The sequence below is a fragment of the Geotrypetes seraphini genome, chromosome 8 (assembly GCF_902459505.1).
Source record: "Geotrypetes seraphini chromosome 8, aGeoSer1.1, whole genome shotgun sequence".
Lineage (NCBI taxonomy): Eukaryota > Metazoa > Chordata > Amphibia > Gymnophiona > Dermophiidae > Geotrypetes > Geotrypetes seraphini.
This window is the reverse complement of record NC_047091.1, coordinates 142,985,104-143,009,495: the sequence shown is the minus strand read 5'-3', so window position 1 is coordinate 143,009,495 and position 24,392 is coordinate 142,985,104. Positions and strand designations below refer to the sequence as shown.

Genomic DNA, 24,392 nt, shown 5'->3' with positions numbered 1-24,392 from the left:
ACCCTTTTATTAAAGTTTGCATAGGCATTCTGCTGTTGGTAGGGTTATTTTAGTTACTTGAGACATTTGTGACTAGTTTTGTAGTGCCATTTTTTTCTTTTTGCCCACAGCACAAAATTATTAAATTAGTCTAGTAAAAAGGTATCATTTGTAAGTTGTTGATAATTTTTGTTTCTACAAATTTTAAAGCAGTGTTTCTCTGCCTTTAGTATTCCATGGACTGGCTTGCTATTTTCCCATAACAATGTGGTCTGACTACAGGGCTGATGATGGGGTAATGAAAACTGAAATGTGAGGGGGAGGAGAAAGAAGAGGATGCATGAGATTGAGGAGTAAAGGCTCTCCCCACTACCTCTTTTCAGTCTCTTAGAGATGGTACATGTCATTTTAGAAAAGCAGCCAATTAAAATAATTATTTTAAAAAGTAGGTTTTGTAAAAAAGAAGTTACTCTCCCTTTGCAGCTACCCACCAATATACACTTTAAAAAAATTTCTTCCCATCCAGTAAAAGGCAGAACACCTAACTTTCTCTTCATTCCCCACATATGTTTTTGTTCAAATAGAGATCGGTGCCAAGACCCGATTGCTGGAACAGTGGCACTGGATCTTAATAAGTTCTTGATGGCGAGAGTCGTCATCCGCATGCATTCTTCTCTCAGACCCTACCTTCTGTGCAGAAGCCAGGAGGGAGTGCACCAATTGTGGGGCCTGAGAGCAGAGTACATGCAGTATTGGCTCAGTCTCCATTCCAGCCTGCTCTTTAAGAATATGCTACTGCTGCAGCTCTACCACTGTTCTAACAATCAGAATTTAGGACTCGCCCTAACTTTAATAAATAAAAATCCACCAGAGATTAAGGGAAATGTTTGGTGTTTGGTTTGATTTTTGAACCATTTTTACAGGCTTTGGTGTAAAATAGGGTAATTACTACAATGTTTGTTTGATTTTTTGGGGGGGGGCTTAATGAATTGGATTCTTTGGGCCTGATTCTGTATAGAACATGCGTTTCGAGAATTGTGCTCTTTGTGGGTAATACATTTTTAAGCCTTCCTGTTGATAAGCTGTTAGAGGAAAGAGCACATCACATCTAAGCTTCTGGCATTGGTTACTTTTGGTACACCAGAGAATCACTTTTAAAACTTCCTTTAGTTTTTAAAGCATTACATGAGGTTGTCCAAACCATTTGAGAGAGAGTTGTGTCTTATGTGCCTATGTGGTCCTTATGTTATGCCGAGGATGGTAGGTTAATGGTCCTTTCATTATGGTTGCTCACCTGGCTGCCATGTGAAACTTCAGTTTTCAGTGGCAGGTCCCTTTATATGGAGTCCATTGCCACAGGATTGGCCTTGTAGACTATGTGGCAGGACTGTAAGCACTTTGTTGTAAATAAATAAAGTAGGCTGAACACCACAAATTTTGTTATAGTTGAAAGATTCTGAGATTATTTAATAGGGCCTGAGAACGATGAAAGGGAGCAAAAGGTATTGTGCCTTTTCACTCTGGGACTCTGAGTTCCGAAGTGACCTTTGTGTCGAATTTTTCTTTCCACATAAGATGCTGTATATTTAGCTATGCGCCCATCAAATCTATAGGTGAATACAGTGAAAAAGCAATCAATTTTTTGTCAGTAACTACTCAGTTCATTGTTGATGGGTAATCAAGAGCAGCCCCTGTTAAATTCGTCTTTCAGGGCATCCGGTGAGGGCATCATTATAACTGGTTTTTGTTTGCTTCAGCAACAGCAGAATACGGTTCTGATCTCAACAGGCTAATCTATATTTCTCACACACACAACACCTCAGCCCACTTAATTGTAATGGAACATTATTTACTCTTGCTGCATATTGAAAATTATATTTTCTGTCTTCTAAATTGTATTAAACATTGTTAAAGTTAGGTTTTATAACACTAGTGGAGTTTCCCTGTTCTGCGCTGCAAAACTGTGTTTCATTTTTCCATAGTTGTAGTTCCATACCTGTAGTTATCCCAGGACAAGCAGGCAGCATATTCTTGACTGATGGGTGACGGCACCGACGGAGCCCCGGTACGGACAATTTTAGAGTGATTGCACTCTAAGAACTTGGAAAGTTCTAGTAGGCCGCACCGCGCACGCGCGAGTGCCTTCCCGCCCGACAGAGGCGCGCGGTCCCCAGTTTCTTAGTTTCCGTGGAGCTAAGAAGACGCATTTTTCAACGGCTGTTGAAAACTTTTCTTATACGCCTTCCCGCTCGCGAAACCTTTTCGGGAAATATTTTTCCTTTCTTTCTTTTCTTTTTTAAAAAAAAAAAAAACCCCGAGAGTTTGTTTCTTCATTTTTTTCTTCATTTCGGTTTTGCCCCGGCGGGGCCTGCTGCCACCATCGAGGCCTCGGCCTTCGATTTGGCAGAAGCCGTTTTTACTTTCATGCCCCCCCAGCCAGGGTTTAAGAAGTGCCAGCGGTGTGCACGGCCTATCTCCCTCACGGACCCGCACAACTGGTGCTTACAGTGCCTAGGTCCTGAGCATCAGGCTTCCACCTGCACCCGCTGTGCCACGTTAAAAAAACGTACCTTAAAAAATCGCCAGATACAGCAACGCTTGCTTTTCGGTGCCGATACGTCCGATCCTGCGGCATCGACACCGGCATCGGCCCCATCTCAGTCGGCACCCTCTTCGTCGACACCGCACGATACCGCGCCAGCATTGCAACACCCAAGTAAGCCGGCTAAGAAGCCATCCCCGCTGGAGCGTCCTTCGGTCTCGATTGCAGCGAGCCCAGTCCTGCCGACCGTGAGGCGCCCGCGGAAGCGCTCCGCCCCTATCGAGGTGAGTCCCTCGACCTCGGGCTCCTCATCTCCGGGGCGTCAAGCGGCACCGCAGGTACCGCAAAAGAAAAAGGCGGTACCGGTGCCTTCTTTGGATGAGCGCATTGCAGCCGTCCTACAGGTGCAGCTCAAGGAGCAGTTACAGCAACTCCTTCCTGCTCTATTGGCACCGAGCCTTCCGGTCCCAGTCCGGTCTGAGCCACCGGTACCGGCAGTGGAGCAGCCTCTATTGTTTGCGTCTACTGCTTCGGTACCTGTCCACTCTGCCTCATCGATTTCGATGCCAGTCCTTGCACCGGAACTGAGAGCCCAGCACCAGTCGGTGCAGACTTCGGCACCATTGCAGTCGGTACCGTCTCCCGGTACCATGTCTATGAGGTCGGGTAAGTCGGCACGCAAATCCCGACACCTGGAACCCTCCACTCCAGAGTCTCGAGACCGTAGCTCCCATATTAGGGACCCTGATATGTGGGGTGACTCCGAAGAGCCTTTTCTTTCTGAGGGTGAGTGTTCCTCGGATGAGGATGATCCTGATGTTCCTGATCCATCCTCCAAACATGATTCTACGTCTTTCACTTCTTTCCTGAAGGACATGTGTGAATCTCTTTCTATCCCTTTGGAGGCTGAGTCAAAAAAATCCAAAGCCTTTCTTGTTGCCCTTGATTTTGACCAGCCTCCAAAGGAATTTTTGAAACTCCCTCTTCATGACATCTTGAGGGAAACTTTCTATAAAAACCTGGAGACTCCTTTGACCATCCCAGGAGCTCCTCGTAAATTGGATTCATTATATAAAGTAATCCCTATTCCTGGGTTTGATAAGCCACAGCTTCCACATGAATCTCTGCTTGTGGAATCTACGCTTAAAAAGTCTGCCGGAGCTAGTGTATATGCTTCTGTTCCTCCTGGCAGAGAAGGTAAAGCCATGGACAAATTCGGTAAGCGGTTATACCAGAATGCAATGCTAGCTAACAGATCTGGTAATTATGCTTTTCACTTTTCTTTTTATCTCAAGCATCTTCTTACCACCATGGCTTCCTTTGAAAAGTACCTTCCTGAACGGAAACAGGCTTTCCACCACTACTCGTCTTTTCTTTTCCAACTCTGGAAATTTATGGTTCGATCAATTTATGACACGTTCGAACTTACCACCAGAGCAACTGCCATGTCTGTGGCCATGCGTCGCCTTGCCTGGCTTAGAGTATCCGAGCTAGATGTCAACCATCAAGATCGGTTGGCTAATGCTCTATGCCTGGGAGATGAACTCTTTGGGGAATTCATGGACTCTACCACCCAAAAGCTCTCCGCCCATGAGATGCGATGGGATACTCTGCTCAAAACAAAAAAGAAGACTCCACCGGCATGGCCTTTCAGACAGCAGTCGGCCTATCAACGCCGTTATGTGGCTCGTCCATTGCCATCAGCCCCCCAGCAACCTAGGCGGCAACGTCAGCAACAACGACAGACTCCTAGGCCACCACAGCAGCAACCTGTGAAGCCGCCTCCACAGCAAAAATCTACGCAGCCCTTTTGACTTGATTCTCCAGGGCATAGCCAGCGTCCAAACATCTACCCACCTACCTCAACCTATAGGTGGCCGTCTCAATTTTTTCCTCAGCCGGTGGGAAGTTATCACTTCGGACCAATGGGTCCTCAACATCATCCGCCACGGCTACTCTCTCAACTTTCAGACCCTTCCTGCCCAAAGTCTGCCAAGAGAGTCTGCTTTGAACACTCCTCAGTCTTCCCTCCTTCTTCAGGAGGTTCAATCCCTCCTCCTTTTGAACGCCATAGAGGAAGTTCCTCTAGATCAAAAGAGACAGGGATTCTACTCCCGTTACTTTCTAGTTCCCAAAAAAACAGGAGATCTCAGACCAATTCTAGATCTTCGCGATCTCAACAAATGCTTAGTCAAAGAAAAATTCAAGATGTTTTCTTTAGCCACTCTTTACCCTCTTCTCAATCAAGACGACTGGCTATGCTCCCTCGATCTCAAAGAGGCATACACTCACATACCGGTCAATCTGACCTCCAGACAGTACCATCGTTTCATGATCAATCACTGTCATTACCAATACAAGGTGCTGCCCTTCGGCCTTGCCTCCTCTCCAAGAGTGTTCACCAAATGTCTGATTGTGGTGGCTGCCTTTCTACGCTCTCACCACCTTCAGGTCTTTCCTTACCTGGACGATTGGTTAATCAAGGCCAATTCATCTCAGACAGTACTCCTGGCCACCAACCAAACCGTCCTGTTTCTACAACTTCTGGGGTTCGAGATCAATCTACCCAAATCTCATCTCATCCCCACTCAGAGACTTCAATTCATTGGAGCGGTGCTGGACACAGTCCTCATGAGAGCGTTCCTGCCGTCCAACCGTCTTCAAACTCTTCAATCTCTATGTCAGCAGGTACTTACACAACGTTCCATCTCTGCCAAGCACATGATGATACTCTTGGGTCACATGGCCTCCACAGTTCATGTCACACCCTTTGCACGTCTTCACCTGCGCACTCCTCAATGGACCCTAGCTACCCAGTGGTCCCAAGCGACGGATCCTTGCTCACGACACATATCTGTGACATCATCTCTTCGTCAGTCTCTTCAATGGTGGTTGATATCCTCAAATCTCTCCAGAGGTCTTCTGTTCCATCTACCTCCTCATCAACTTGTCATCACCACCGACGCCTCCCCTTATGCCTGGGGAGCTCATTTGAACGAATTCCAAACTCAAGGACTTTGGACAGCCCAGGAAATGAAGCATCACATCAATTTCCTGGAACTCAGAGCGATGTTTTATGCCCTCAAGGCCTTCCAACATCTTCTCTTTCCTCAGGTCCTCCTGCTGTGCACAGACAATAAAGTTGCGATGTACTACATCAACAAGCAGGGTGGGACAGGCTCTCGCCTCTTGTGCCAGGAAGCCCAGAAGATTTGGGCTTGGGCCACAGATCACCAACTATTCCTGAAAGCTATCTACATTCAGGGAGAACAGAATTCTGTAGCGGACAAGCTCAGCAGAATTCTCCAGCCTCACGAGTGGACACTCGATCCTTTAACTCTACAGTCCATCTTCGCTCAGTGGGGCACTCCTCAGATAGACCTCTTTGCAGCTCCTCACAATCACCAGCTGCCCCTATTCTGCTCCAGACTCTACTCTCCTCACCGTCTGGCAGCGGATGCATTTCTCCTCGATTGGTCCAATCTGTTCCTGTACGCTTTCCCTCCTCTGCCTCTCATGTTACGAACCTTGTTCAAGCTCAAGAGGGAAGGAGCCACCATGATTCTGATTGCTCCACGGTGGCCCAGGCAACATTGGTTCTCCCTTCTACTTCAACTCAGTTCCAGGGAGCCTTTTCTTCTTCCGCTGTTTCCTTCTCTGCTTACGCAACATCAGGAGACCCTTCTGCGTCCCAACCTTCCGTCTCTGCACCTGACAGCTTGGTTTCTCTCGGGCTGACTTCTCATGATACTCCTTTGTCTCAGCCCGTTCGTTCCATTCTGGATGCCTCCAGGAAACCGGCCACTCTGCAATGTTACCATCAGAAGTGGACACGGTTTTCTTCCTGGTGTCTTCTTCATCATCATGATCCCACTTCCCTTGCAGTGGAGACCTTGTTGGATTATCTTCTTTCTTTGTCTGACTCTGGCCTCAAGTCTACTTCCATCAGAGTCCACCTCAGTGCTATTGCTGTTTTTCATGAGCCAGTTCATGGAAAACTTCTCTCAGCTCATCCCTTGGTGTCCAGATTCATGCGGGGTCTTTTCAATGTGAAACCACCTCTCAGAGCCCCTCCTGTAATCTGGGATCTCAATGTGGTTCTTTCCGCCTTAATGAAGCCTCCATTTGAACCTTTGGCTACCGCTCCTTTCAAGTTTCTCACTTGGAAGGTACTTTTCCTTATTGCTCTTACCTCTGCCAGGAGGGTCAGTGAGCTCCATGCACTAGTTGCTGATCCGCCTTTTACAGTCTTTCATCATGACAAGGTGGTTCTGCGTACACATCCAAAGTTTCTCCCTAAGGTTGTCTCGGAATTCCATCTCAACCAATCCATTGTTCTGCCTGTCTTCTTTCCGAAACCTCACTCTCATTCTGGAGAACAGGCTCTGCATACTTTGGACTGTATGAGTTATCTCTCATAACTCAGGAACAAATATTTTATTCAATCTGTAATACTTTAATATATACGAGTAAGCACGTCAATGTTCATTATTCTCTTTATGATTCTGCATTTTTGTAACATTTATAATTCAATAAATATTTGAAACAAAAAATAAAAGGTCCTTGAATATAATCGAAGCAAGAAAACAAGAATTTTTTTTTTAAATGCGGCCTAACTTCAGTTTCCACGGGGGGAAGAATCCATTCGCGCATAAAAAGCGTGGGGTAGAAGCGGCTTCTAAAGTCGAGCAATCGCCTCCGAGGTACAGCCTGCGGCGTGCCAGACAGCCGCAGGGGGGCGTCCGGCCTTTGCTACTCACAGCTAGCGAGGGGAGGGGGTAAATCGCGCCCATCCGGGCCGGCAGGGAAGAGGAGGGCAGAGTCCGCTCGGAACGGGTAAAGTTTTCTGCATCGCTTCGCTCCACTTTCAGCTGATATAGCGCGGCCCACTCCGGCCTCTTGGAGTTTTGGAGCGACGAGGATCATTCTCTGTGCCCGGGGAGCTCTGTGCCCTGGGCTCTAGCTTACTATTTAGAGCGTACTAAGCCCCACAGATCATCTCCCCAACTCTTTCTGTCCTTTGATCCGAATAAATTGGGACGTCCTGTTTCTAAACGTACGTTGTCAAATTGGCTTGCAGCGTGCATTTCATTTTGTTATGCTCAGTCCGGACTGACACTGGAAGGTTCTGTCACGGCCCATAGAGTTAGAGCTATGGCAGCATCTGTGGCTTTCCTCCGTTCCACTCCTATTGAGGAAATCTGCAAGGCTGCTACTTGGTCCTCAGTTCATACTTTTACATCTCATTATTGTCTGGATGCATTCTCCAGACGGGATGGACACTTCAGCCAATCTGTTTTGCAAAATTTGTTTTCCTAATGGCCAACCTTCCCTCCATCCCTCTTTTTGTTAGCTTGGAGGTCACCCATCAGTCAAGAATATGCTCCCTGCTTGTCCTGGGATAAAGCACAGTTACTTACCGTAACAGGTGTTATCCAGGGACAGCAGGCAGATATTCTTGCGTCCCACCCACCTCCCCGGGTTGGCTTCTTAGCTGGCTTATCCTAACTGGGGACCGCGCGCCTCTGTCGGGCGGGAAGGCACTCGTGCGTGCGCGGTGCGGCCTACTAGAACTTTCCAAGTTCTTAGAGTGCAATCACTCTAAAATTGTCCGTACCGGGGCTCCGTCGGTGCCGTCACCCATCAGTCAAGAATATCTGCCTGCTGTCCCTGGATAACACCTGTTACGGTAAGTAACTGTGCTTTTTCTACAGTGCATTGTTTTCTTTACTTCTGTGTAACTACATTTCTTTTTGGACAATAAAAGCTGCCCAATATACGTCAAACTTATAGAAGAACTAGTTGCACAATTCCTCACAAATTACCTGGAAGACCACAATCTTCTCCACCCCTCTCAATCGGGATTCAGATCCAACCACAGCACGGAGACTTTACTAGTAACCCTACTAGACACAGCCCGACAGCACCTCAGCAAAGGCAGAAGGATGCTGATAATTCAACTCGATCTATCTACAGCATTCGATCTGGTCGACCACACCATCCTACTACAGACACTAGAAGCCATAGGGATCTCAGGCAGGGTATACAATTGGTTCGAAGGATTCCTTAAATACAGATCTTATAGAGTAAAGTCAAACAATCTTAAATCAGAACCATGTTCCAACCCCTGTGGAGTTCCTCAAGGATCACCACTCTCACCTACTCTCCTCAACCTCTTCTTATCCTCCCTTGGGTCTACCCTAGACAATCTGAATGTAACTTCATTCAGCTATGCTGACGACATCACCATACTCCTACCCTTTTATGCTCCTGACCCAACTTCTACAGAAAAATTGGAAAAAAACCCTTCAAGCAGTGGAAAAATGGATGGCAGATCACAAATTGAAGCTGAACACTGACAAAACAAAATTTCTACTGCTTGAAAAGGATAAGAATCCCTCCATCACAGAACTAGAAATAAACGCCTCCAAATACCCTATACAACCTACTCTAAAACTCCTAGGAGTAACAATAGACAGATGCTGCACAATGCAGGCCCAAATCAACAAGACCACCCAGAAAGCATTTCTAACCATGCGCAATTTAAGAAAAATCAGAAAATTCTTCGACAAAGAGCAATATAGGCTAGTAGTGCAATCCCTAATACTAGGTCTATTGGACTACTGCAACATACTCTATCTGCCTTGCCCTGCAACAATGATAAAACAACTACAGACAATCCAAAACACTGCACTCATTGATTAATCTACTCACTGAAAAAATTTGACCACGTCACCGCGGCCTACCTGAACTCACACTGGTTGCCAATGCAAGTACGAATTCAATTCAAACTATACTGTCTATTATTCAAAGCAATAAATGGCATAGCCCCCAATTACCTAAACAACCGCCTGTACCATAACGCCACCACTAGGCAAAGAAGAACTAAGACCCCTTTTACCTACCTCCCACTCAAAGGCACCCAGCGCAAGAAGATATTTGACAGTCTGCTGGCGACGCATGCAGTGAAACTGGACCACACTATCTTCAACTTGCTGATAACAACAAACGACTACAAATATTTTCGCAAAGAAATCAAAACCCACCTATTCAAAAAATGTATACAGATGGCTTAACCCCAACCGGACCCCCCTCAATGCAACTCCCCCCTCTTCACCAGTTCCCTTCTCTTTAGCCTCAAGCATGTCAACTGCTTCCCTAACGGTATATATACTGGATCTGCACTATTTCCTATTTGTACAGCATCTTGTAGCTCTTGAAATATACAGCTCCATTATTAAGAACATAAGAAATGCCTCTGCTGGGTCAGACCCGAGGTCCATCGTGCCCAGCAGTCCGCTCACGCGGTGGCCCAGTAGGTCCAGGACCTGTGCAGTAATCTTCTATCTATACCCCTCTATCCTCTTTTCTAGTAGGAATTTGTCTAATCCTTTCTTGAACCCCAGTACCGTACTCTGCCCAATCACGTCCTCTGGAAGCGCATTCCAGGTGTCCACCATACGTTGGGTAAAAAAGAACTTCCTAGTATTTGTTTTGAATCTGTCTCCTATCAACTTTTCCGAATGCCCTCTTGTTCTTTTATTATTCGAAAGTTTGAAGAATCTGTCCCTCTCTACTCTCTCTATGCCCTTCATGATCTTATAAGTCTCTATCATATCCCCTCTAAGTCTCCTCTTCTCCAGGGAAAAGAGACCCAGCTTCTCCAATCTCTCAGCATATGACAGGTTTTCCATACCTTTTATCAGACGCGTCGCTCTCCTCTGAACCCTCTCGACTAACGCCATATCCTTCTTAAGGTACGGCGACCAATATTGGACGCAGTACTCCAAATGCGGGCGCACCATTGCCCGATACAACGGCAGGATTCTTGTAACTTCTCCTGGAAATGACCAGAATTCTCTCTGTAATTATCCTGGAAATGTCCAGTTGTCTCTTTTGTAATCCGCCCAGAACTGCAAGGTTGAGGCGGAATAGAAATCAGTAATATAATGTAATGTAATCCTCTCAGGCAGGTCTTTGGAACAAAGGTTTTAGTGGTTTGATCTTAAATTTTTCTTCTTATCAGGCCTTTAGAAGATCGTTAAAAACATCTGTTTGATAAATATGTATAATCTAGATAAGTTAATAATTTCTTAATGTTACATTTTATATATAATGTTCTGTGTTTTGTGGTGTAAATTTACTGTGTTTTACGGTTCTTACCTCTTATTGTAAACTGCACTGAACCGTGAGGTATTGCGGTATATAAATAAATTTATGATTATTATTATTACTACTACTACTCAGTCTATCCCCTTTCAACTTCATCCTATGCCCCCTCATTTATTTTCAACTGAAAAGAGACTTGCCTTATGTGCATTTATGCCATATAGGTATTTAAAAACATCTCTATCATAATCTCCCCTCTCCCACCTTTATTCCAAAGTATGCATATTTGATCTTTGTCCCCATATGCTTTATGGCGAAGACCACCGACCATTTTAATAAACTTCCTCTGGACCAACTCCATCCTGTTGATATCCTTTTAAAGTAGGGCCTCCAGAATTGTACACAATATTATTTACAATTTACAGTAGATCAATAAGGCTTACAAAACAGAATAAAATCAGTTACAAATGAGGTCTCACCAGAGTCTTATATAAGGGCATCATTACCTCCCTTTTCCTACTAGAGATTCCTCTCCCTATGCATCCAAGCATCCTTCTAGCTTTTGCCATGGTCTTTTCTACCTGTTTGGCCACCTTAAGATTATCACACACTATCACACCCAAGTCACACTCCTCTTTTGTGCACAAAAGTTCTTCACCCCCTCAAGTTTTGTACCTAAATGCACGGCCTTGCATTTGTTAACATTAAATCTTAGCTGCCAAATTCCAAATCATTCTTCAAGCTTTTCTAGGTCCTTCCTCATTTTATCCACCACATCAGAAGTGTCTATTGTATTTCAGATTTTGGTATCAGCCATAAAGAGGCAAATCTTACTAGAAGGTCCTTCAGCAATATCGTTTATAAAAATGTTAAAAAGAACAAACCCAAGAACACCCCTGGTAACATCCCTTTCCTCAGAGTGATCCCCCATTTACCACTACCTGCTGTCGCTTTCCATGGTATTGTATTGTAACTTTTGTGTTGTTTCTCTTTTATGTATTCATTCTTTTCTCTTAGGGTGAGGATCTAATGAGGTCCATATCAAAGTTGAATTCTGTTTGCTTCTATGTGTATTCTTGGATTCTCTTTATGTTCTTTTCAGTCTTCAATGTATCTTGAAATGTAACATTTCAAATTTACACATTTAAAAAATTTGTTGATTTGTAGTCATAGGTGGGGATAACAGTAACATGAAGAGTCTCATCTGGGAAGGAGAGTGGAGGTAGACTCTCAGGCAACACATGGTAGTACATTACATTATAGTTTCAAAAACATGGAGCTATTTCCAAAATGCATTTGTGAGTCTTCTCAGGACTGCTTTAGCAGATGTGTAGAAGCCCAGCCTACAGAGAATCATTACATTTTAGAATAAAAGATTTGAAAGGAAGTATTTTAATGTTTGCAAATTAGTGTTTGTGTTAATATGCCACCGAATGAATGATACAACCAGTAATTTTTTTTAGTAAGTATTATTTTTTATAAATCTTTTCAGTCATAATTAAAGTAGGAGTCAGGATGCTGAGTAACAACCATACTCTGAGAATTTGTCATAATTTTCATGTGCCTAATTCATCCTCCTGTCACTGTCCATTACAAATTATTGCATTGAGTGAGCATTTAAACTGACACAAATTATCATTAATTTATTATAGTTTGTTGATGATGAGAAACTGTCAGACTATATCTGTATTTTAAAAATCCTGTCTAATGAGAATACATAAAGATATCTTCTACATAGATTTTGTAGTCTAATTCATAAAAATAAAGATCAATAAAAAGGAGATATGATAGTTTATGAAGTCATGAGTGGAGCAGTTGTTTACCTTTCCAACAGCATTAAAACAAGAGAATGTTTCATGAAGCAGATTAAAAACAAATCATAGATAGTATTTTTTCATGCATTGCCTGATTAAGCTGTACAGTCTATTGCTGGGAAATGTGGCCCAGCCTCTGCCAGACTGGTTTGTGCTGCCTTCTGCTGGGAGGAGGAAAGAAAAGAAAAAAACCAGCGCGCAAAGTCCAGGCTCCCATTTCATGCTTGCTGGATAATCGAGCAATAGAGCAGGTACCAAGCAACCTGTCGGGCTCAAGCAGTTACTCTGTTCACTTTCTCCTACCAAAGGGTCAGAAGATTGGAGACCATTTGGACTAGCGACCGCACCCCAGACTTTCAGCAGAGTGCTGGTGGTAGAGGCGGCTCATCTGAGGCAGATGGAGTTGCAAGTTCACCCGTATCTGGACGACTGGTTGATCAGAGCAGCCTCGTTGGAAGAGGGGATACTCTACGGTAAAAAAGGTGCTCTGGGTGCTGGACGACTTGGGCTGGATTGTCGACTTCAAGTAGCACCATCTGGTGCCCACATGACCACTGGAATACCTGAGCATTCTGTTCAACATGGCGGTGGGCTGTGTTTACCTGCCCAAGCCTCAAGGACAGAAGCTATGTGTGCAGCTTTTGGATCTGTTGAAGCGGTCGGCGCCTTCGGTGTGGGACTACCTGCAGGTTCTGGGCTCCAGGTTGGCCCCGCTGGATGGGGGTCTCTTGAGCGAGGGTGCACATGCGTCCTCTTTGGCAAGCCTTGCTCTCTCACTGGGCATCCCACCGAGATGCCTTAAAGATGTATCTGCCGTGAACTTCGGAGGGCAGAGCATGCATGACCTGGTGGCTTCGCCCTCAGTCGCTTTGCCAGGGAATTCCGTGACGCATTGTCTTCTGGATTGTGCCCACGGCTAACAGCCTTTGGGACTGGGGGGGCTCGCGCTCATTGTCCTTTTCATGGCTGTTGGACTCCATCACAGAGGCAGTGGTCCATCAACAGGCTGGTGCTCAGGGCCATTCATCTGAGCTTTAAAGACTTGCAGAAGTCTCTGGAGGATAGGCTGTCCAGGTCTTCTCTGACAATTTGCCAGAGAGGAACCAAGATTTCTCCCTTGGCTCGGGAAGCCCACCTTCTTTTCCTTTGAGAGGAATGACATCTCCTGGCGCTGACGGCAGCGCATGTGACTGGAGTGGACAACATTCAAGCAGACTTCTGAGAACATAAGAATAGCCTTGCTGGGTCAGGCCAATGGTTCATCAAGCCCAATAGCCCATTCTCATGGTTGCCAATCCAGGTCACTAATACCTTACCAAAACCCAAGTAGTAGCAATATTCCCTGGTAAGATTTTTTTCCAGTAGATAGGTGAGTCATTCTAGACCCCCACCCCCACCCTGTCCTTGCTGTGCCTGCTTTCTGATTTCAGTGTCAGATTTCAGTCTCCTTATGCATTGCCAATCTGTTTCGTGGAGACTGATCAGCCCTGCTGGTTTGGGAGCAGTTCCTGAGCTCCTTTTTCACTTCTGGTGGCGGTTCTAGGTGCTGTTTAGTTGTTTTGAGCAGAATTTTGGTTTAGCCTGTCTTAGTGTGTCTCTTTGCTTGGGTACTGACTGCTGGGAGGAGCTAAGCTAGCCTATGAAGTTCTCTAAAGGCGAGTGAAAAAAGCTAGTATGAATTTCTTCTGCAGTCCATGCAGTTAAAGGGAAATAATTCTAGGGTCTAGAATGTCTCACTTATCTACGGAAAAGATCTTACCAGAGTATGTACATAATTTCTTTATAAGGTTACCATAAGGTATGGAAGTTCATATCCCAACTTTAAAAAGTCTTTTTTTTTTTTGCATTCCACAACTCCTTTTCAAGAATTGATCCATGTTTTACTCCAAGTGAATCTGGATAGAATACTGAATGCTAACTATCTTAGTTGTGGCACCAGAGATCATTCTCCCCTGTCATACGTGGAGGCTTATTCCAGTGGCTCCAGAGGTCAGGGCCAACATTAGATGGTTTATTCCAGTGGCTCCAGAGGTCAGGGCCAGCATTAGATGGTAGCAACCAAAGCAATAGCCCAGGTCCTCCGTGCCACAAGTTCTCCAGTTCTATCTAAATTTGAAGCAAAAATAGTTTGAAGATAGGCTTTTGGGGCCCCCATCTTCAGTTTCTGCCTTGGGTTTCAGCATGTCTTAACACCAAACCAACCCTGCAGGAAGAAACTGCCAAGCAATACTTTTGGATTGGATTTATTATTTTGATATACCGGTATTGACATAACAATTAAATGAACAAGACAAAAAAAATACAGTTCTCTGTCTACATGCTTGATCAGATTTGATCTACCTTAGACACTGAACTAAGTGCTCTTGATTTGAACAAGCCATCGCTATGTGAAAAAAATAACTAAAATTATTCCAGTTTTAATTATATATATTAATAATTCATCTTTAGGAACACGTGTATGATTATTTTTGCTCATAAATCATTTTCTGAAATGATTCACTTTTTAACCTTGATTTATGGTTTCATTTATTAGTTTATGTTGCACAAAATATCTTCTCTTCAGTAAACAGAATTTATCTTATCAGAAATGACCAAACAGATAAAGATGTGACCAAACGTGTGCAGTCTATTAAAGAAGACTAGTTATGAAAAGGTTGTCAAAAGTGAAATCCTGCACCTTGTTCCCCCTCCATTCCCTGCCAGGCTGTGCACAGTGTCCCCTCTGCCCTGTAACCTATTCCTCCCAATTCCTTGCAGAACTCCACCAGGCCTGCAAGAAGACCTGGTGGGTGAGCAGTGGACCAGGACAGGAGGGATCCCTCCCGCCTCCTATCCCAGCCAACTCAAAAATCTTTTACCTACCTTCCCGCCTCCCCCACGTACCTTTAAAATCCCCAGTAGGCCGACTGTGACTTCCTTTACCTCCCTCCTGCCTCCTCCATGTACTTTTTATAATCTCCGGTGGTCGAGTGGTGAACCGGAGCAAGTGCAGCCTTCCCGCGCTCCTGCCCCATGGAGAGTCACTAGTGATTGGCTGCCATGAGTTCTTGCGGGACTCTCCACGAGGCAGGAGTACAGGAAGGGAATTGTAAAAGATATGCAGGGGAGGTGGGAGGAAGGTAAAGGAAGGCACATTTGGACAGGAGGTGGGAGGGATCCCTCCTGTCCCGGCCCACTGGGGATTTTAAAAGTACATGAGGGAGGTGGGAGGGTGGGTAAAAGTTTTTTGAGTCAATCAGAACAGGAGGCAACAGGGATCCCTCCTGTTCCAGTTCATCGCTGGCCCACCAGGTCTTACGGCAGGTCCAGCGAGGCCAACAACAGGTCTGGGAGGGGCACAGGTGGGCACTGACCCAAATATAAGCAGAGACTCCCATTTTTTGGGCCCAAAAATCTAAGCTTATATTCGAGTATATACGGTATACAGGTATTTACAACAATATTGGCTCCAATACAAAACCTGTTTTTCAGAAAAGAAAATTCAAATTGTGGTCAGAATTTGGTAAATTTTAACGTATGAAAGAAAATCAAATTATCTGTAGTCCAGTTAAGATTTGAACTGTGAAACTGGGTTATGTCCTTTATATTCATGGGCCTTTCCTGTGCAAACAGCATATAATTCCTTACAGATGGGTTCTGTAGCCCAACTCCCGAGTTGGATTGCAGAAGATGTTAATCATTTTTCTCAGCTCTGCTTCCTTGACTCCCTAGGCAATGCCCTCTTTCTTCAATCTTAACTTCTGCAATCAAGTTGAAAAGGTATCTTTTCATCTTGGGTTAAATCTTTTTTTTTTTTTTTTTTATTTTGCAAGGCTTTCCCATGATAAGTAGTTCCCAGTAGCCTGGGACATCTCTGCCTGGGAGAGGATCCAGACATTGTGGGCTGCAACTAGGAGGACAACCCTTCTGAAAGAGTACCTTCCTGGCCAGCCTGCAGTATCAGCTAGATGCTTGGGGATAGGACCCTTGGGAGCAGTGCTTGCCCCTGTGGAGATCAGGTGCTAGAGCGCAGGCTCAATTGAACCTATCACTGGCCAGAGGCTTGGCTTTAGTCAACTGTGTTCTCCTTCTTCCCCCCCTCCCTGAAGAATAGTATGGGAGCAAGTGGGGTCAAGAGTTTCAGGCTCTGTGTAACTGAGTAAAAGGCAGCACGAAGAGACAAGCCACTGGAACCACCCTTGCTTGTCTGAGGCAGAAAATCCTCCTCCATTTCCAGCTATAGTGAAAAGCTTATGCAGGCACTGCACGTGGCCGTTCTGTGAGTAATGTAATGTAATTTATTTCTTATATACCGCTAAACTCCGTTAGGATTCTAAGCGGTTTACAGAAAATAGACAATAGGGTGCATTAAAATTATAAGTAATATAGGTTTACAGAGAAATATACATTAAAGGATACAATAAAAATAAGATAAATAAATAAAGAATAGGTACTTTGAAATTCCCTTACTGTCCCGAAGGCTCACAATCTAACTAAAGTACCTAAGAACAAACAAATTAGCAAAATAATAGAGAGGAAAATAAAGATAGAGGAAAAAAATGAGATATGAAGCATCCTAACAAGAATACATTGAACTTTCAATACCATACTGTTAAAAACAAAACGTACATTCCAAAATAATAATGTAATGGAAAGCAACTAATTAAATAGAAAATAATTTTAAGAATTAATCAAATATAGAAATGTAAAAAGAAAAATAAACATTAGAAGTGAGGAAAAAAGAAAAGGTTGAGGAAGGCATATGAATAGAATGGAAAGAGAGACAGTTAAACAATAGAATTCTAAGAAATTTTAAATGAAAACTAAACAAATAGATATAATATGCATAATAGAACAAAAGTTGGGAAGGACTTAATTTCATTTCCATCGATCATCAACATCATCATCCCTAGTGCTTTAGCCGTTTCAGCCGGGGAACTGCCATCATCGCCCTCTGCACATCAGCCATGGGTCCACTTTTTCAAAGCAGAGAGAAGCATTTCTCGATTTTCTGGAATATTGTCCATTACACTCAACAGCTCACAGATCTAAAGCTTCAATTCACCTCTCCTTGGTCTGGACAATGCAGCTCACTCAATCAGTCCTCACCCTTGATGTTACCGTCACTCACAACAGTAATCCAAGTCGGCTGTGGGACATCAGGCGCGGTAAGACTCCAGGCATGATGAAAAGCCATTCTCCGGACCTCCCGTCCTGCTGATGTCGCATTGCCAGTAGGAAATCCGAATCTGTAGGGAGTTAGAGTCTATGCCGATCGCCTCAGATATGGCGCTTCCACCTCGACAACCGCCTCCATTCGGCGACTCAGTCACCCTCCGTCGACCTCGGCAACACTCCCTCTCCAACTCACCATCAGCCCCACTCGCCATGGATCGGTCGCCAGGCACAGCCCAGGATCGTCAATGTGCAGCAAATATCAGGTGAGAAAAAGGCAAGTTGCCAGGCACAGCTCTGGATCGCCAAAGGTGCAGGAATACCAGGTGAGAACGAGGCCTTTCTGACAGACCAAGAATAACGGTCAAATCCGAACTGTCAAATCAGAGTCCACAAATGAAATCTCGACCAGTATAAAAATCAAGGAAGATTAAAAACATAAAATAACAGTTAAATAAATAAACTAAAAAAACATCAGGAAAAAACCAGAAATAAAAGAAATAAAAAAGAGGATAAAGGGAGACAGCACAAATGGTGACTTAATCGGCTGCCATCTTGTTAGAATGTTAGTACAGATCATTACTGTCTATGGGAGACATTAGGTCTGAATTTAGAAAAACCAAGGGTTTCTGGGTTTGTCCCAAGGGTCTTCCACCTCTAAAATCCTATTTTCATGATTTTTATAGAATTCATGAAAACAGGATTTTCATGAATTAGGTTTGCTCCCACGGGCCATTTTTTAGTGTCAAAAAGCACCTGCAGCAACCATCTTAGATGTCCCGATTTTATTTTAAAAGCCTCATATGCCTCAAAACACCTCAATTTTGATTTAACTCATTTATAATGGACTCCTCAGGTGGTTCAACCCCTATATCATGCCAGGAATGAGCTGGATAGTCACCTGTGAAGTGTCTATGTACCGCATGCCATGGGAACCGTGGGCTTAGCCCCCTCTGGTCCTTCCATGGGTCTGGAGTCACTGAAGCCTCCTGAGCTGGGCAGTAAAGCCTTGCTGGAGCTGTGTAGGAGCAACTTTGCTTTGCCAGCGAAACACATCCACGTGATCGCTGCTGACTCTTGGAGGACATAAGAACATAAGCAGTTCTTCTGCTGGGTCAGACTAGGAGTCCATCATGCCCAGCAGTCCTCTCACGCGGCGGCCCATCAGGTCCAGGACCAGTTAGTAATGCTCTATCTATACCCTTCTATACCCTTTTCCTTCAGGAAATTGTCCAATCCCTTCTTGAACTCCAATACTGTACCCTGTCCTATCAAGCCATCTGGAAGTGCATTCCAGGTGTCCACCACCTTTTGGGTGAAGAAGAACTTCCTAGCATTGGTTCTGAATCTGTACCCTTTTAATTTTTCCGAATGCCCTCTCATTCTTGTAGTTTTCAAAAGCTTGAAGAATCTTTTCCTCTCCACTTTCTCTATGCCCATCATGATTTTGTAAGTCTCTATCATATCCCCTCTAAGTCTCTGCTTCTCCAGGGAAAAGAGCCCCAGTTTCTCCATTCTTCCAGCGTATGAAAGGTTTTCCATACCTTTTATCAAACGCTTCGCTCTCTTCTGAACCCTTTCGAATATCGCCATATCCTTCTTTAGGTACGGCGACCAATATTGGACACAGTACTCCAGATGCGGGTGCACCATCGCCCGATACAACAGGAGGATAACTTCTTTTGTTCTGGTTGTAATACCCTTCTTGATTATACCTAGCATTCTATTTGCTTTCTTAGCGGTCACTGCGCAATGTGCCGACGGCTTCATGATCTTGTCCACTATTACCCCCAAGTCCCTTTCTTGGGTACTCTTACTCAGAAACAGCCTTCCCATTGTGTAGCTATACCTCGGGTTTCTGTTCCCTACATGCAAGACTTTACATTTCTCTACATTAAACTTCATCTGACATCTCGTCGCCCACTCCCCTAGCTTGTTCAGGTCCCTTTGTAAATCTTCACAGTCCTCTTTAGTCCTAGCTCCATTAAATAGTTTGGTGTCGTCTGCAAATTTTATTACTTCGCACTTCATCCCTGTTTCTAGATCATTTATAAATACATTGAACAGCAGCGGTCCAAGTACTGACCCCTGCGGAACACCACTCGTAACCCTCCTCCAGTCCGAATAGTGGCCCTTCATTCCTACCCTATGCTTCCTACTTGCCAACCAATTTCTGATCCATCTATGTACGTCTCCGTCCACCCCCATGGTACTAAAGTTTCCGAAGTAGGCATTCATGGGGTACCTTGTCAAAGGCTTTTTGGAAGTCTAAATATATGATGTCTATGAGGTCCCCTTTGTACATCCGTTTGTTAATTTCTTCGAAGAAGTGCAATAAGTTTGTCAGGCACGATCTTCCCTTGCAGAAGCCATGTTGGCTTGTTATCATAAGTTTATTCCTTTCTAGATGCTCCTCGATGCTTTCTTTTATCAGCGCTTCCGCCATTTTCCCTGGAACCGAGGTCAGACTTACCGGTCTGTAGTTCCCCGGGTCACCTCTTGATCCCTTTTTAAAGATGGGCGTAACATTGGCTATCTTCCATTCCTCCGGGATCATGCCTGTTTTTAGGGATAGATTACAGACTTGCTGTAATAGTGCCGCTATCTCCTCCTTCAGTTCTTTCAGGGTGGATTCTGTCCGGGCCCAGTGATTTGTCAGGTTTTAGTTTTTCTATCTGCCTGTAAACGTCTTCAAGGCTTACTTCCATGGATGTTAATTTTTCTGCTTAGTCTCCTTTGAAGATTTGTTCAGGTTCTGGTACGTTGGATGTGTCCTTTTTTGTAAATACTGACGAAAAGAACATGTTTAGTCTCTCCACCACTTCTTTCTTCTCCTTCACCCCTCCCTTCCTATCTCCGTCAACCAGCAGTCCCACCTCCTCCCTAGCCGGCTGCTTCCCTTTAACATATATGAAGAATGGTTTGAAATTTCATGCTTCCCTGGCTAGCTTCTCTTCATATTCCCTTTTTGCTTTTCTAAACACGAGGTGACATTCTTTTTTATACTTCCTGTGTTCTTTCCAGTTCTCCTCGGTTTTGCCCTTTTTCCATTTCTTGAAAGAATTCTTATCACCGATCGCTGTGTGGTAGACCAACAGAGGTCCCTGGAGGATCCAGGTCAGGTCTGTGACCCTGATTTTGTGACCTTGATGTATGCAGCATACCAGAAATATAAAGTGTCATCTGCACCCTTGGGGTGCCAGCCAGTAAGTGCTCAGAGGGATTTCCCTTCTTAAAGTGAGGTCCTGGAGCAGCCGGTAGTATGGTAGGACAAGGAGGTCCAGTCTGAAGGGGACTGGGAACAATTTTAGGATCCGATTCTATTCCACTGCGCTCCAAAAAGACATCCTCAGTGGAGTAGTCTGGGTCTCAGTTTGGGGAGACAACCAGGATTTGGTGGTAGCCCTAGACCAGGGAGAGGATCTAACTCTGTGCAGACTTTTCAATCCTTCACTTTTGGTCTTAGTGATTTTAGTCCAGCAGACATATTTCATTTATTTTGATTTTTATTCGGTTTCAAGTACAACAACAATAAGGAAAAAGGGTAGGGTTAAATGGTCATTTTTCTCAATGGAGGAGAATAAACAGTGGAGTGCCTCAGGGGTCTGTACTGAGACCAGTGCTATTTAACTTATTTATAAATGATCTGGAAATTGGAACGACAAGTGAGGTGATTAAATTTGCAGATGACACTAATCTGTTCAAAATTGTTAAAATGCATGCAGATTGTGAACAATTGCAAGCGGACCTTAGGAAATTGGAAGACTGGGCGTCCAAATGGCAGATGAAATTTAATGTGGACAAATGCAAAGTGATGCACATTGGGAAGAATAACCTGAATCACAGTTACCAGATGCTAGGGTCCACCTTGGGGAATAGCGCCCAAGAAAAGAATCTGGGTGTCATCGTAGACAATGCGATGAAACCTTCCACCCAATGTGCGGCGGTGGCCAAAAAAGCAAACAGGATGCTAGGAGTTATTTAAAAAGGGATGGTTAACAAGATTAAGAATGTTATAATGCCCCTGTATCGCTCCATGGTGCGACCTCATCTGGAGTATTGTGTTCAATTCTGGTCTCCTTATCTCAAGAAAGATATAGTGATGCTATAAAAGGTTCAAAGAAGAGCAACCAAGATGGTAAAGGGGATGGAACTCCTCTCGTATGAGGAAAGACTAAAATGGTTAGGCTCTTCAGCTTGGAAAGAGAGTGTTGAGGGGCGATATGATTGAAGTCTACAAAATCCTGAGTGGAGTAGAATGGGTACAAGTGGATTGATTTTTCACTCCATCAAAAATTACAAAGACTAGGGGACACTCAAAGTTAGAGGGAAATACTTTTAAAACCAATAGTAGGAAATTTTTTTTCACTCAGAATAGTTAAGCTCTGGAACGTGTTGCCAGATGATGTAAGAATGGATAGCGTAGCTGGTTTTAAGAAAGGTGTTGGTGTAGGCAAAGTCCATAGGCTGTTATTGAGAAAGACATGGGGGGAAGCCACTGCTTGCCCTGTATCAGTAGCATGGAATATTGCTACTCCTTGGGTTTTGGCCAGGGACTAGTGACCTGGATTGACCACCGTGAGAATGGGCTACTGGGCTTGATGGACCATTGGCCTGACCCAGTAAGGCTATTCTTATGTAAAATATAGGTGATATTCATTTCTTTTATAAGCTCAAGATTCAGATTCCTGAGCCAGGCCATTGTGGCCAAAATACATACGTGTCAAGCCGTAATTAATGCAATAAAGTAATTGAGCGCCGCAGGTTGCCTTTACTGTTTTTCTTGTCTGTTGACCTGACAGATGGATCCATGACAATAAAATGAGGGCAAAGTACCGTATTTTCACGCATATAACGCGCGCGTTATACGCGTTTTTACCTACCGCGCATACCCCTCGCGCGTTATATGCGTGAGCGCGGTATACGAAAGTTTTCAAACATAGTTCCCACCCCGCCCGACGCCCGATTCACCCCCCCAGCAGGACCACTCGCACCCCCACCCCGAACGACCACTCGCACGCGCTCCCACCCGCACCCGCATCCACGATCGGAGCAAGAGGGAGCCCAAGCCCTCTTGCCCGGCCGACTCCCCGACGTCCGATACATCCCCCCCCCCCCCCGGCAGGACCACTCGCACCCCCACCCCGAAGGACCGCCGACTTCCCGACAATATCGGGCCAGAAGGGAGCCCAAACCCTCCTGGCCACGGCGACCCCCTAACCCCACCCCGCACTACATTACGGGCAGGAGGGATCCCAGGCCCTCCTGCCCTCGACGCAAACCCCCCCCCCCCCCAACGACCGTCCCCCCCCCCAAGAACCTCCGACCGCCCCCCCAGCCGACCCGCGACCCCCCTGGCCGACCCCCACGACCCCCCCACCCCCCTTCCCCGTACCTTTGGAAGTTGGCCGGACAGACGGGAGCCAAACCCGCCTGTCCGGCAGGCAGCCAACGAAGGAATGAGGCCGGATTGGCCCATCCGTCCTAAAGCTCCGCCTACTGGTGGGGCCTAAGGCGCGTGGGCCAATCAGAATAGGCCCTGGAGCCTTAGGTCCCACCTGGGGGCGCGGCCTGAGGCACATGGGCCCAACCCGACCATGTGCCTCAGGCCGCGCCCCCAGGTGGGACCTAAGGCTCCAGGGCCTATTCTGATTGGCCCACGCGCCTTAGGCCCCACCAGTAGGCGGAGCTTTAGGACGGATGGGCCAATCCGGCCTCATTCCTTCGTTGGCTGCCTGCCGGACAGGCGGGTTTGGCTCCCGTCTGTCCGGCCAACTACCAAAGGTACGGGGAAGGGGGGTGGGGAGGTCGTGGGGGTCGCCAGGGGGGTCGCGGGTCGGCTGGGGGAGCGGTCGGAGGTTCTTGGGGGGGGCGGTCGTTGGGGGGGAGGGGGGTTTGCGTCGAGGGCAGGAGGGCCTGGGATCCCTCCTGCCCGTAATGTAGTGCGGGGTGGGGTTAGGGGGTCGCCGTGGCCAGGAGGATTTGGGCTCCCTCCTGGCCCGATATTGTTGGGGAGTCGGCGGTCCTTCGGGGGGAGGGATGTATCGGACGTCGGGGGGGGGGCATCAGGCTTTCAGGATGGGGACAGACCTTCAAGGGGGGACAGTGCACGGAAGTCAGGGGGGGGTGAACGGAGAGTCGGGACAGCGCACGGAGAGGCGGGGCAGTGCACGGAAGTCAGGGGGGGTGAACGGAGAGTCGGGACAGCGCACGGAGAGGCGGGGCAGTGCACGGAAGTCAGGGGGGGTGAACGGAGAGTCGGGACAGCGCACGGAAATTCAGGGCAGTGCACGGAAGTCAGGGGGGGGTGAACGGAGAGTCGGGACAGCGCACGGAAAGTCGGGGCAGTGCACGGAAGTCAGGGGGGGGTGAACGGAGAGTCGGGACAGCGCACGGAGAGGCGGGGCAGTGCACGGAAGTCAGGGGGGTGAACGGAGAGTCGGGCAGCATGCGCGGTATAATCGTGAGCGCGTTATACCAAAGTTTTTGTGCTTATCATCGTGATTTCTGCGCGCTATACACGTGTGCGCGTTTTATACGGGTGCGTGTTATTTGCGTGAAAATACGGTAGTTCTATGTTTAAACTTTCATTCTGAATGTTAAAATAGCTGCTCTAATGGGGTAACTATCCTGGCATGTAAAAAATAGTTCATACTTAACTATTCCTGTGGTTTTACTACTCTTAGAGTGTTACACAAATATAATATGTAAGTAATACTAAAGAGATTAAAAGTATTACATTAGTACAGTTAAACTTTCTGTATACCTTCTCCAATAAGACTTGCAAAAACAGC

General features: G+C 45.8%; 1 protein-coding gene across 3 annotated transcripts in view; it reads left to right on the top strand.

Annotated features, from left to right (window-relative positions):
- The window catches only part of SFSWAP (splicing factor SWAP), a 292,952-nt gene that overhangs the window by 235,569 nt on the left and 32,991 nt on the right, over positions 1-24,392 (top strand). The gene's annotated exons all lie outside the window — the stretch shown is intronic.